The sequence below is a fragment of the Mustela nigripes genome, chromosome 12 (assembly GCF_022355385.1).
Source record: "Mustela nigripes isolate SB6536 chromosome 12, MUSNIG.SB6536, whole genome shotgun sequence".
Taxonomy (NCBI): domain Eukaryota; kingdom Metazoa; phylum Chordata; class Mammalia; order Carnivora; family Mustelidae; genus Mustela; species Mustela nigripes.
This window is the reverse complement of record NC_081568.1, coordinates 129,135,786-129,147,953: the sequence shown is the minus strand read 5'-3', so window position 1 is coordinate 129,147,953 and position 12,168 is coordinate 129,135,786. Positions and strand designations below refer to the sequence as shown.

Genomic DNA, 12,168 nt, shown 5'->3' with positions numbered 1-12,168 from the left:
ATTTAATGGCATGGGGCAATTACTCGTGTCAATGTTACGGATTTTTTATATACTAACTAGTGATAATTAGAGAAGAGGAAAAGTATGAAGGTTCAAGTTTTCTTTTCTTTATGTAAGACCTTCAAGTTGCACATAGGCAAAAATACTATGACTCAGTGCTCTGTGGACATCATGATGGGAAAAATGGCAACTTTATTTTCTATACTGAGAATGATCAAAAAGTTGGCAAAACCACAGTGAGAGTCCCTTTTACTTAAAAGAAGCATGAGTCTATCAATGTTAATGATAATAATATTTAACATTTGAATCCAACACTCTGTGATACACTTTATATATTTTAACTAGTTTAATTCTTAGATAATTTCTATGAGGTAGGTATTGTTATTATATTAATTTCTCAGATGAGGAAACTTGAAGCACAGAGAGATGAAAGCTAGTCAATTTCAGGGCTAAGCTTAAAATCTGGGCAATATGTCATTAAAATTCATGTTCTTAATCACGGCTCTGTGCTGTTTCTATTAGAGCTAATTAGGTCTAATGTTTTAGGCAGAAAAGAAGTAAAAATTCCTCTTGGAGACTTATATCCTTTAGTAATTTATATCAAATGTAAAACCAACAGTGTTTCTTTCTTATTCATTTCAAAGCATTATCAAATTAAGTCTTCAGGACTACTTGAGGCATTGGGAAGTATACTTTCCCTATGTCTAATAATAAATATGCTTATATATTTTTCAAGAAAATGCATAAAAATTTATCTTTAAAGTAAAACATTTTAAAAATATAGAAATTCATGTATTTCTCCATTTATATGGACAATTATGGATAAGACTTAAAAATTCAAATGTAATAGCCCTTAGATACCAGTCTTTGAGTACAGCAGTACCTTAGATCAGTGTTACTCTGCTGGTGAAGATGCAGGTTTTGCTATTAAACCCAAACTGGAAGTTGGTTTTTATTTTTATTTTTTTTAATAGGAATAGAAGTGATCAGATGTATTATACAGTAAATGTCAATATTGTTTTTACAGACTTTAATTTTTGGAACTAAATAGATGACCGTATGGATTTTTTTTTTTGTGGCGATAGATCGAAATATTTGGAAAAGGGCCACTTAACAGTTCTTTAAGTTTTGACTTCAGCTACTTCATGTAAACTGAGAATGCCAAATAATTCTTAGTCTTATTGTCTTTATGTTGGAATGTTTATTTTTAGTTCAAACTAAGCCATGCTCACAGCTTGACTGGACTGAATTAATAATTTTATGTACCTGTTTCTCTCAATTTACTTTTTTTCTGTGTTCTTGTTCTTGAGTAAAACCCTTCAATTTTTATTTTCCCTCTCATAAAAAGTAAGAGACTCCACATTCCTTAGAACGGTTGGCAGTATTCCTCTTGGCCTGACTTCTGCTTAGCAAATCTTGCTCCTACTGTGCCCCTACAACCCACTTTGCCCTAGCTGAATCCATGTGTGGTTTTCTGAACATGCAGTTCATACTTCATTCTTTCTGCCCAAAATTCTCTTTCCCTTCTTTTCCATCAGGCTCATCTTTTAAGACTTGTTGGTTTATGACAACTTTATCAGGTAGGTATTACTACCTCTCCATTATCCAGATGAGAGGAAATTAAAGCTTAGAAAGTTTAACCTTCTCAGGAAGTCATCAAATTCCTCTCTTGGGAATTAGAAATTGGGAAAATGAATTAGTTCCTCACAGAAAAACCTTACTGTAGACATACAGTAGAGAATCAGTTCCCAGTGGCAAAGTTTTATTTTTATTTTATCATAGATAAAGATCAGAAAGAGGACTCCCTCCACTCAGGGGTGGGATATTATTTTTTATAGAGTATGTATGAGGCAGAGACAGAAAGTAACAGAAAAGAAATTACTGAGTGTGAGAGGTCGAAACACCAAGTGAGGGAGAGAGGGTAAGAGCTCTCTTGGTTCCTAGGTCTTTTCATTCTTGTGTTGATAATTGTAAGAGATTTTCTGTCTTTGGAGTTCATTTGACTTGACTTTTTTTTATCCTTTGCAACCTAAAGAGCCAAATTAAAGCAGATGTATATATTTGTGTGTATTTGCTAGCTTAGTTTCAGTTAAGTAGAGGAAATCTTCACCAAAAAGTGACTGTATTCCACAGATATATTTATGAATTTGATTGGAACCTAGAAAATGGTTTCTCATGAAGTTATAAGTGATAATTATATTCTTTGGTTAGCTCATCTAGGTTTTATCGGGTTGAACTACTAAATACTATATTGTAATAAAAATAGATTACTATTGAAATGTGATTACTAAAATTAGTGATTCAAATGAAGACAAAAATAGTTTTTATCAGATGCTAGCATCTGAGGAAAAGCAGATTTAATTAAAGAAGCTTAGGGTAGTACATATAAACTTACATGGCAATTTTAGCTTCTTATTTATTTAAAACAACTGTATTAAAGTGTTTAGCGTCCATGATAGATTGTATTTGTTTTGTGTTTAAAACTGTAATAAAATTGAGAGGGATGGAGATACATGTCTTTAGGTTGTGAAAGATAAATAGGGAGGAACATGATATATGATATTCCCTTCCATTAAAAGCAGTCCTTGCAATAGGGACCAAATTTCTTCTGTTTGTAGTTCTCAAACTCTTTGGTCTATGGACCACTCTATACCCTTAAAAAATTATTCAGTACTCCAAAGAGATTTTGTTTATGTTTTTATATCTTTTGATATTTTTTTGTACTTAAAATTAAAAAAGTAAATTTTGAATATAGAAGCATTCATTCCATTAGTTATCAGAGTGATTATGTTATTACAAGATCATATAATTCTGAAAAACTCCACTGTATACTCAGAAAGTGAGTAGAAAAGGCATTTAACCAAAATAGTTTTTGATTTTACAGATACCCTGAGCAGGTCCTAGGTGAGAAACCCTGGACCAAACTTTGAAAACTGCTCCTATAGTTACAATACTTCTGTTCAAATGGGAGAAGATTTTAGTAGAAACAAGAAATTAACTATCTTCAAAATATGTATATATTATGTTGAGCAGTCATCCCTTTTAAATTCATTTATTTTCCACAGTAAAAGAAAACAATTTGACTTGGCTTTGTTTGTACTTACTTTTAGATTGGAAGATGAAAATATGAAGGAAAAAAAAAGAAATGGGTAGTATTGACTGTGGGGTGTGTCTACGTGCTTGGGAGAAGTGATCTAGTCAAATGGAATTGAGCCAGGTACTAGAAATGTAGTCTGGGTGGCTCATCTAATGGTGGTCGTTTGCTTTCTGTTTTTAGTCCTACATTACGGTTCACTATTATGGCTGTTATTTGAGCGCTATCACAGGTAACTTAGAGATTATAATTAGAAAAGGGAGTATATTTTGAAGCATTCTTCTATATGAGAGAATCTCATGATCTTTCTGAACCTTAGGGAGAATCTTTATATTAAGACCTTGGTATTTTGTGTTGTTACTAATCCTAGCTGGATTAGAACCAGGGACTTGAATACAGTGGTGAGTAGTATTTGGAGCTTTATATTTAGGTACTCTATTTCGAAAGTGAAGGCAAATCACCTTCTCTTTTTCTTTTACATTGAGTTATATGTTAATTTAGTTGTGACATTTTTGACTGAAAGAAATTCTGTGGCTTTTCTTTTTTCTTTTTAAGTAATCTGTGCCCAGCCTGGGCCTCAGACTCACAACCCCAGTTTCAAGAGTCACATTCTCTATTGACTGAACCAGCCAGATGCCCTGATTCTGTGGAATCTTTTTATAAAATAAAAAAATTATTTTGAACTGTGAATTATCACTGATTTTTCTTTTAGCATAGGTTTTTTTCTTAAAAAGTGAAATATATCTATCTATGAATTCCATAGGGTGCATTATAGAAAAAATTATTTAAATAAGGGCTAAATGCCCATGTCTGAAAAAGATTTTATATTAAAATATCCCATGAAATATAAATCTATAACCTTAAAGTATTATTTAAATATAGTAAATACCACATATAATTAAAATACTGCATATATTTCCTAAATGGTCCAATTAGATTTAGGGGTTTGATGAGGAAAATGATTATATTAATTACAGTTGTTTTGTTAGAAGAAAATTTTCAGGTTTTGTATGTAAAATTTTGTATCTTAATTTTTCAAAGCTTCTCTTAAGCCTAGGCAATGATGAGTTAACTCACTTTTTTAAAAGGGCTTATTTGAAAGTGATTACTTATTTCTTGATGTTCAAGATTTATTTGGAGAGTCTTCAGAAGACTTACCTGAATAGAATCAGGAAGCAATCTGTATTTCTAATTTTCTTTTTGCTACTTTGAGGTAATTATTCCAAAAATCACAGATGAACCCTCCACTCACTTTTTTGAGGGAAATTACTCTTCAATTACAATGTGTTGATATAATTCATGGAGGTATTTTTGACTAGTGATGACTTTATATTCATATAGGAATAACCATTACACTATCTTTGTCTCTATTGTAGTGTAAAATTTTGTTTTTCCTTGGATGTGTCAATTTAGTTACATTGATGACATCTGTATTTTCAGCTAAATTAGCCTTGACCAGCTGCTTTATTGATTGGTCCAAATTTGTGGCATGTTTTTCAGAAAGACTTATGATGGGTTGGCGCACAGAAATGTCATATTCCAATCACGACATGAGAAATGGTTGGATTGCCTGTCCTTCTAGGAGGTATTCTTAAAATTAGTTATCCTGTTATATTATATCAATACTTAAATCTCCCATTAAGAATGAGAAATATTTAGATTTTGTTATTAGCAGAGCTTATTTATAAATTTGTAGAAATTATCATTTTAGGATTTAATTGCCAAACTTCTTTGGATTCCAAATTTTTGATTGTTCCTCTAAATAGAAAACTATGTCTCTTAGTAAGTAATTATTAACCTACTCCATTTATGCTGATAAGTTATAACTGATATAATTGACTCTGATAACTCCATTTACTGATAACTATAATTTTCCAGGAATAATGAAATTTTGCCACTTAGAATCGATGCAAGAATAAGTGTTATTTCTCCAGTGTTTGTCTTTTTCTTAAGACTAGATCTACGGTACTGCAACAAAAACAGAAACACAAAACTTGCCTCAATTAATTTCCATTACATTCAGAGGGTGGTTAACATAGGTTTTTAACTTTTTGCTATTTAAATCTCTTCAAGTGGTGTGTAAGAAAGATTTAAGAATTTTGCAGCATAGGTAAACTGTAGTAACTGTGCTGAAAGAAATTTAGGAAAATTACTGGCTTACAGTTGTTTTGCAATTCAAATGATGCCAGTAGTTCTTCATGAAAAGATGACTTGTTTTTAAAATTCTCTTTATTAATACGCATTTTTAAAGCTTTAAAACCCATTTTCGGTTTTTATCAATTTATCTATATAAATATGTGCCTCCTCCATTTTAAGACTAGTTAATAGAAAACTTAGCAATAAAATAAAGCCAAAGATTACAGAATTAACAAGTGGTGGAAATAACAGAATTCAGAGATCCCTGAATCTTATGCCTCCTTTAAATTCAGTAGACAAAAATGCAGTGAAAAGCTACAATTGAAATGTTACAGTGGTTACTCCATGAACATAGAAAACACCTTTGGCAGGTCTTTTGCTTTTTCATGTGTACATATACTTTAATATAGTTTACTTTCTATAATCTAACTATAGACCCATATTTTAAGCTATTATTTTAAACTATAAACATATTTAAACATATATATATTCTTTAATATACGTTTATTTTTCCTAACTATGATCTTTAGTTATAAATCATTTTGAGTCAGTAGTATTTTGGAGCTAGCAGAACTCTACCCTTATGTATGTAAAACAATTACATGTCGGCTTTCATTGTACAAATTCTAGGTAATAAAAATATGGCCAGATAAACATGTCTTTATTTTTTTGCTTTCTCTTTGTTGCCTTTTTTGTGTGTGTAAAAGAAGCAAAGTGAATTATTTCATACTAACGAATAATTTTTAGGGCTAGGAGCTGCCCTCCAGGTTTTCCCAAATTGCTACCATAGGAAAATAAAACTAAGCAGAACTCAATAGAATGAATACATCTCTTCTGTATATAGAACATTGTTAAACATATTTAGTTTACAGTAAAAATTTACATAGGGAGATAATTAAGTAATATAAGAGAAACATATCTTTTATAGTCATTAATTTTTAACAACTACCCTATAATACAGTAGGTAATTTGGTCTGCACATTTGATTAAAACCATTATCTTTCTTTTTGGAAGCATTTATTCTACAATTCCAAAAACTGTTCGTGGAAAAAAAAAATCATGGATCTATTTGTCTCTAAATTGGGCTGCTTTGAACAAGTAGGAGAAGGAGATTGTGTGTCTCTGTTTAAAGAGTTCTTTATTTTAGATATTTGACATAGCTGAATATTAAAGTATCTAAAATTATTTTAGTTATGTCCCTACAATTTTTTGAGTCAGAGATACAAAAATGAAACTATTTAATCTATTTATTAGCAGAACCAACAATTAGTTTAAAAACATTTAAAAAAAATTTCAAGCTGTTAAGTAACCATCTATTTCTAGCTTTAGACAAAACTGTAATGAATACCTTCCTTTTGAGCTCTAAGAAATTCATTTTCTAAAACCTTTAAGTTTAAGGTCTAAACTTGCACATTTAGGTTCATTTGCCCATCATTTCAGATGTTCTGGGAAGAGATATCTAATGATTTTTCCATGGCATTTACCTTTTTTTTCAGATTCTCGACTGACATTTTATCGTGTTATTGTGTTCCACGCTATTTAGTTCCTCCTGGAGCCTTCTGAATTTCACATGCACTACTTCCATCAGCTCGTGCAGAGTGGATAACTTACCTAGGGACCCAGGTCTTACTGGACAAGCAGGCAATTGTGAACAGAGGCGGACTGGCTTGCTTTTTTTTTTTTTAATTTAAATTTTCATAATTCTTTACATTTTAAAGTATAGATACTCATTTTAGGAATTTATTGGAAAGTAAAAGCCAGTGAGTTTCTGTAGGAAATATATGTCTTTATCTAAAATGGAAGTATTGTGTAGAAATGAGTCTACCTACATGATGGCTTTTTTTTCCATACTCAATAACTTTTCATTGTAACTGAAACATTTTTCTATTTCTAAAAACTAAGTATATCTGTTTTCTAGTACTTATTTCTGTAATGTAAACATACTTGTGTAGGTATGAAAAACAAACAAACAAACTGTTCTGTATGCAAAAAATATAACTTACTGGTATCTTGTTAGGAGGTAGGAACCTCAGGTTTACTAAGAAGTAGAAGAGAGGGATTTATTTAAAGGAGGTTTAAACTCGTTGCAAACTGGGAATTTATCTTGTATATCATAAAGATAGAACTTTGCCACCAGTTTAAAAGAAAAACAAGATTTTTGGTAGAATCTTTACTAAATGACTTAAAAAATACTAAAGAATTCTAGAAATTGTAAGTCAGACTGGTTTAGAACAGCAACAATAAATTGGGCCTACTTTTTCAGATGTGTACCCATTAAAATTAGGTATCTCTATTGGCAGTTAGGTAACAGGAAAAATTGCTATATTGTGTTTTAATGAAATACTGGCACTTACTAAAACTGAAAGTTAATTTTAAATATTATTTAGATCTGTGAGCCAGAATTTTCATGTGGATATGGAAGAAAAGACTCACAATATTAACTGCAAGAATAAATATATTTTAAGTGCTGAAATATTAAGTTTAAATTTTTTGTTGCTTTGAAAACATGTAAGAACTAAATTAAGTTTTTGATTCGTGGCTAGTTAATGACGGGGAATAAATTAGCATGAATCTAAAAATTAAACAGAATGAATTAGGAGTTGTTAGACATCTGATGCTTTAAAATTCTATATGAGAAAATAGTGTATTATCAAGGGAAGAATTGTGGTTTTTGTTGATTAAGAACTTTGCTGTTTTTAAAAATTCATTTATATATTTTCTACCATTACAACATTGTTTCCCATCTCTCTGAGTTTGAGCTGATTTCTTCTTAGCACCATTAGTCGACTTAGTGTAATTAGTGGCATTCAATTTTTGTAAAGCAAAACTTAGGGCTTTAGATGTTTCCAGTAAAACTAAAGCCTATTGAAATTGTTTTGTTTGGATTTTAGTTTAAATCTTGTCTATCCTGCTTTATAGCTCCCCCTTTGACTAATAGATTAGCAGTACCTTTTTCTGTATAGAGATTTTATGCAAAAAAAGTAATTTTTTTAGTATCCTCTATCCTTTTTTTTTTTTTTTTTGACATTCAGAAGTCAAATACTGTGTGCTTTATCTTCACATTAAGTAGCAAGAAGACTGTAACTTGAATAGAAAAAATTACTGCATTGGGGTATTTTCTATCATAGAATGCTATATTTTGTAGAATTTCTGTAGTATTTTGTGTTTCTTCCATTAGAGGAAGAAAGAATTAGTTGTTTAATAGATAAATTAAAATTGTATAGTAGAAGCCCTAATTGGATATTTTTGGTAGTGCAAGAGTGAAATTGTTTTAGCATTCTTCTGGTAAGAAGTAACAACATTGCTTCAGGTGAGAGTGGCATGTACAATTAGAATTCAGCCAGATGATTGGGTCTTAAACTTTTTTTTTTACAAACAAAAAATATAATGTCGTATAGAAACCTGAGTTTTCAAAAACATACTGATTCCTGGTTTAGCTGAATTTCTTAGCTTTTGTTTGTTTTTAAAGCTGTCTTTCTTGTAACAAAGGGTAGAATGTTAAATATTTAGTAAGAATTTGAAGCATGAATTGGTATAAAATGACCTAAAGTTAATTATTTCTTAATTTATTATGAACACTGGAGTAATTTCTTAAAGTGTATTTCTGAGTTGCTTAACATTTTTTGCATTATTCAGTGTTAACTTTTAAAAGAAATGTTTCTGCAACATTTAAACTGGTTTAGCAGTTGTCTATAAATGAATGGGCAGTGTCAGTCTTAAAATTCTTTTGCAAAGTAACCAAATAATTTTCCTTTGCACAGTAGAAACAGTTAAAATAGTATTTATACATTGGGTTTTCTCTTGGTATTTGAGTTTTTAAAACTGCCACATAGTCTGAAAATGATTTTATTTTGCTAGAAATGCTTTTGGGAATGTTTATTTTCTGTATAAGTGGAGATTGAGCACCACCTGTTGGTCAAACAAATGTATTTTAATTTGTGATTTCACCAAAAAGATTTTGTTGTGAAATAATTACATTTCTTAACAATTGAGGTCTTATATAATTCTGTCACAGTATAGATTTATGTCTAAAAACTGTACTTCATAAAATCCACCAGAATGCCTTAATTATTATAAATTATAAAATGATCCACCTTTAACATCTTTACTATGTAAATTTTCCTAACTTTATTGCTGTATTCTACTGAAATATGTAAGTTATCCTTTTAAGGAAGTGGATGGTCTTAACCTTGTGTTTACTTACTAAGTTATTAAGAGAGATGATTATTTTATTTGCCTTATGTGGAAATTATCAAATTGAGGAAGAACAGTTTGGTGATTCCTGTGTTATTTATGCCTTATCTGAATGCTGCTAGATTTAATATTTAAGAAAAAAATCCTTTAAAAATTATTTTTAATAGCAGTCTGAAGTAAAAGTGTAAGAAGTTTTATACTAGAAACAGCAATTACTATTTTTTATTAGTATTTTATATAATTTTACACTTTGTTATGTTGAATGTTTTGTTTGAAATAGATAAAACTAAAGTAGTCATTAATAAAGCAAATTATTAATTTTAAAATCTTAATTTTAATAATTGATATGAATACAAATATTAATGAAACAAACCGCTCAGAGCAAAGCAAAAAATATCTGAAGTGACATTTGATACTCTCAGAGATGTGAAAACTCTATTTCCATTAAGACTAGGTACAGAAGGCAGCTATGGTACTTCTTTCACTACTGACTTCAAAGTGAGTGCTACAGCTGTATCAAAGTCTTAACCCCTCATCCATTAATAATGTACAGTAAATAAATCAGTCCTTTTGGGTTTTAGGGAGGTTGATCTTTTTATTTTAGGTTATACTTTCTAAGAAGAAATTCCATGCTTAGTGTTAGATATATTCTTACCAAGAAAACAGTACAAATAAAGCCAAAAAGATAAATTTATTTACATTGATATTTTATGTATCATAACAGAAGGTAACTGATGTTTTATATTAAAATTAAGATTGATAATCACCAGGTTTACACACTTCACAGCACTCACCAATATGTTTATAAAAAAATAAAAAATTAAAGATTGATAGTGTCTACTATATTAGATTGTTTCAAATTAAAAATCATACCCAAGTTTCCTTCAACTTCTGTTGCTTTTTCCTATGCCCATTTAATGTTACCACTTTTTGCTTATTTTGTTAAGCTGGAAACTTCGGAGTCAGTCCTGTCTCTCATTTTCACCATGAAATTCAGTTTCTAAACACTGGGAGTAACTCCTCATTCTTCTCTCCCTACTGTTGCACTACTTCAGTCTTCCTTATCCCTCTGGCTAATTCAGTAGCTTACTAATTTCATTGTTTCCGGTCTCTTTCCTATTTTACCCTATCTTCAGTAGAACTTGGAAGTTTTTCACTGGGACCTTAGGGTCCAGTTCCAGTCTACTCTTCGAGCCTTACATCCCCCGTTCTCTTTCTCACCTTTTGAAACCAAATGTTATCTCCTTTGTGAAGAGTCACTTTTTAAGAATTAAACATATAGATTTGAGCTCTACTAGCACTTTGGTCATATTTCTAGACGGTCTCTAATCACTAGAACAATTGTTAAGTTTATGCAATTATAAATAGTTAGGAAGTCTCTGAAAGCAGTGACTGAAAGCAGTGGTTTGTTTGTTTTAATTTTGAATTTTAAGTCCCACGAATATTCCTTGGCACGCAAAAGGTTGTAAACTTAGGGTAAAGAGTTTGTTTACTTTGTCTCCTGGAGTGATTTACATACTCAGACCCTAAATGTGTTTATATATGTTATATATTTAGAACAGTACTGGTATGTAGTAAAGCCTCAATATATGTTAACAGTTATTGTTTTAAAAAGAAAATAAGCCATTTAAATATATTTCAGTATTGGGGAAGGTACACAAATTTGAAGCAAAGTTCTTAAAGACTTTTTTTTTTTTTTGCAGTGAAATATCACATATAAAAGCTAATTTAAAATCTTGAGTATGTGAGAACCATTTTATTTATTTTATTAAAAGCTGTGCAACTGAGAATTGAATTATGTAAAGTTTTATTAAGTTTGTCTTTTAGAGTTAAAAAATATGTACACATACATAAATAACTGCTTAATCTTGTCTTAAAGTTGTTGCCATATTATGTTAAAGTAATTTCACTCTAAACTATTTACCAAAATGGTTTTTGGTGATAAAGAGAAATAATGTTAAGAAAATAAATGAAAAATTGGCATCTTATTTTTTAGGGTAGACATTTAAATTAAAAAATGAGGACCTAGCATACAGTTTTTTTTTGTTTGTTTGTTTTGTTTTTGTTTTCCAGATAGGCTGGGTTATAGTTATGTTAGTAGAAGGTTTTAAAAAACAACTGTAAGGGCACCTGGGTGGCTCAGTGGGTTAAGCCTCTGCCTTTGGCTCGGGTCATGATCCCAGGGTCCTGGGATCGAGCCCTGCATCTGGCTCTCTGTTCAGCGGGGAGCTTGCTTCCTCCTCTCTCTCTGCCTGCTTCTCTGACTACTTGTGATCTCCATCTGTCAAATAAATAAATAAAATCTTAAAAAAAAATAAAAAACAACTGTAGAATATTTGAAATAAGTCATTTTATCATAAGGCTTATGGCAGACATAGATTTGGTTTTGACTTGACTGTCTTAGATTTACTGGTTTTGTTTGTTTGTTTTATTTTCTTCCATCCTTCTTTGCTTGATGAATTTTCTCATCAGTTCAGTCAAGTTCAAAGTGAAGATTTCCTTGACTTTTTTTCAGTGGTTTTGAAGGGGAGGTAGGGGGATACAGGGATACATAAGGAAATGTCAACAGAATATTTTTTTATAATATATGTTATAGTTAAATCTGATTTCTTTAGTTAGAAATCTTTATTTATGATGTGGCATTGGAAGATGAAGGTTAAAAGCATCCATTGGGATACAGGCCTCTGAATCTAGACAGTTCTCAAAAATTCATAAAAACATTCATAATGAATGAGAATCACTGA

General features: G+C 30.5%; 1 protein-coding gene and 1 long non-coding RNA gene across 4 annotated transcripts in view; both read left to right on the top strand.

The window, feature by feature from the left end:
* The window catches only part of FBXL17 (F-box and leucine rich repeat protein 17), a 504,101-nt gene that overhangs the window by 90,817 nt on the left and 401,116 nt on the right, over window positions 1-12,168 (top strand). The gene's annotated exons all lie outside the window — the stretch shown is intronic.
* Window positions 3,074-7,051, top strand: LOC132028834 (uncharacterized). The gene is made up of 3 exons (XR_009407563.1): window positions 3,074-3,217; window positions 4,595-4,679; window positions 6,727-7,051. It is a non-coding gene; the product is annotated as an uncharacterized LOC132028834 (long non-coding RNA).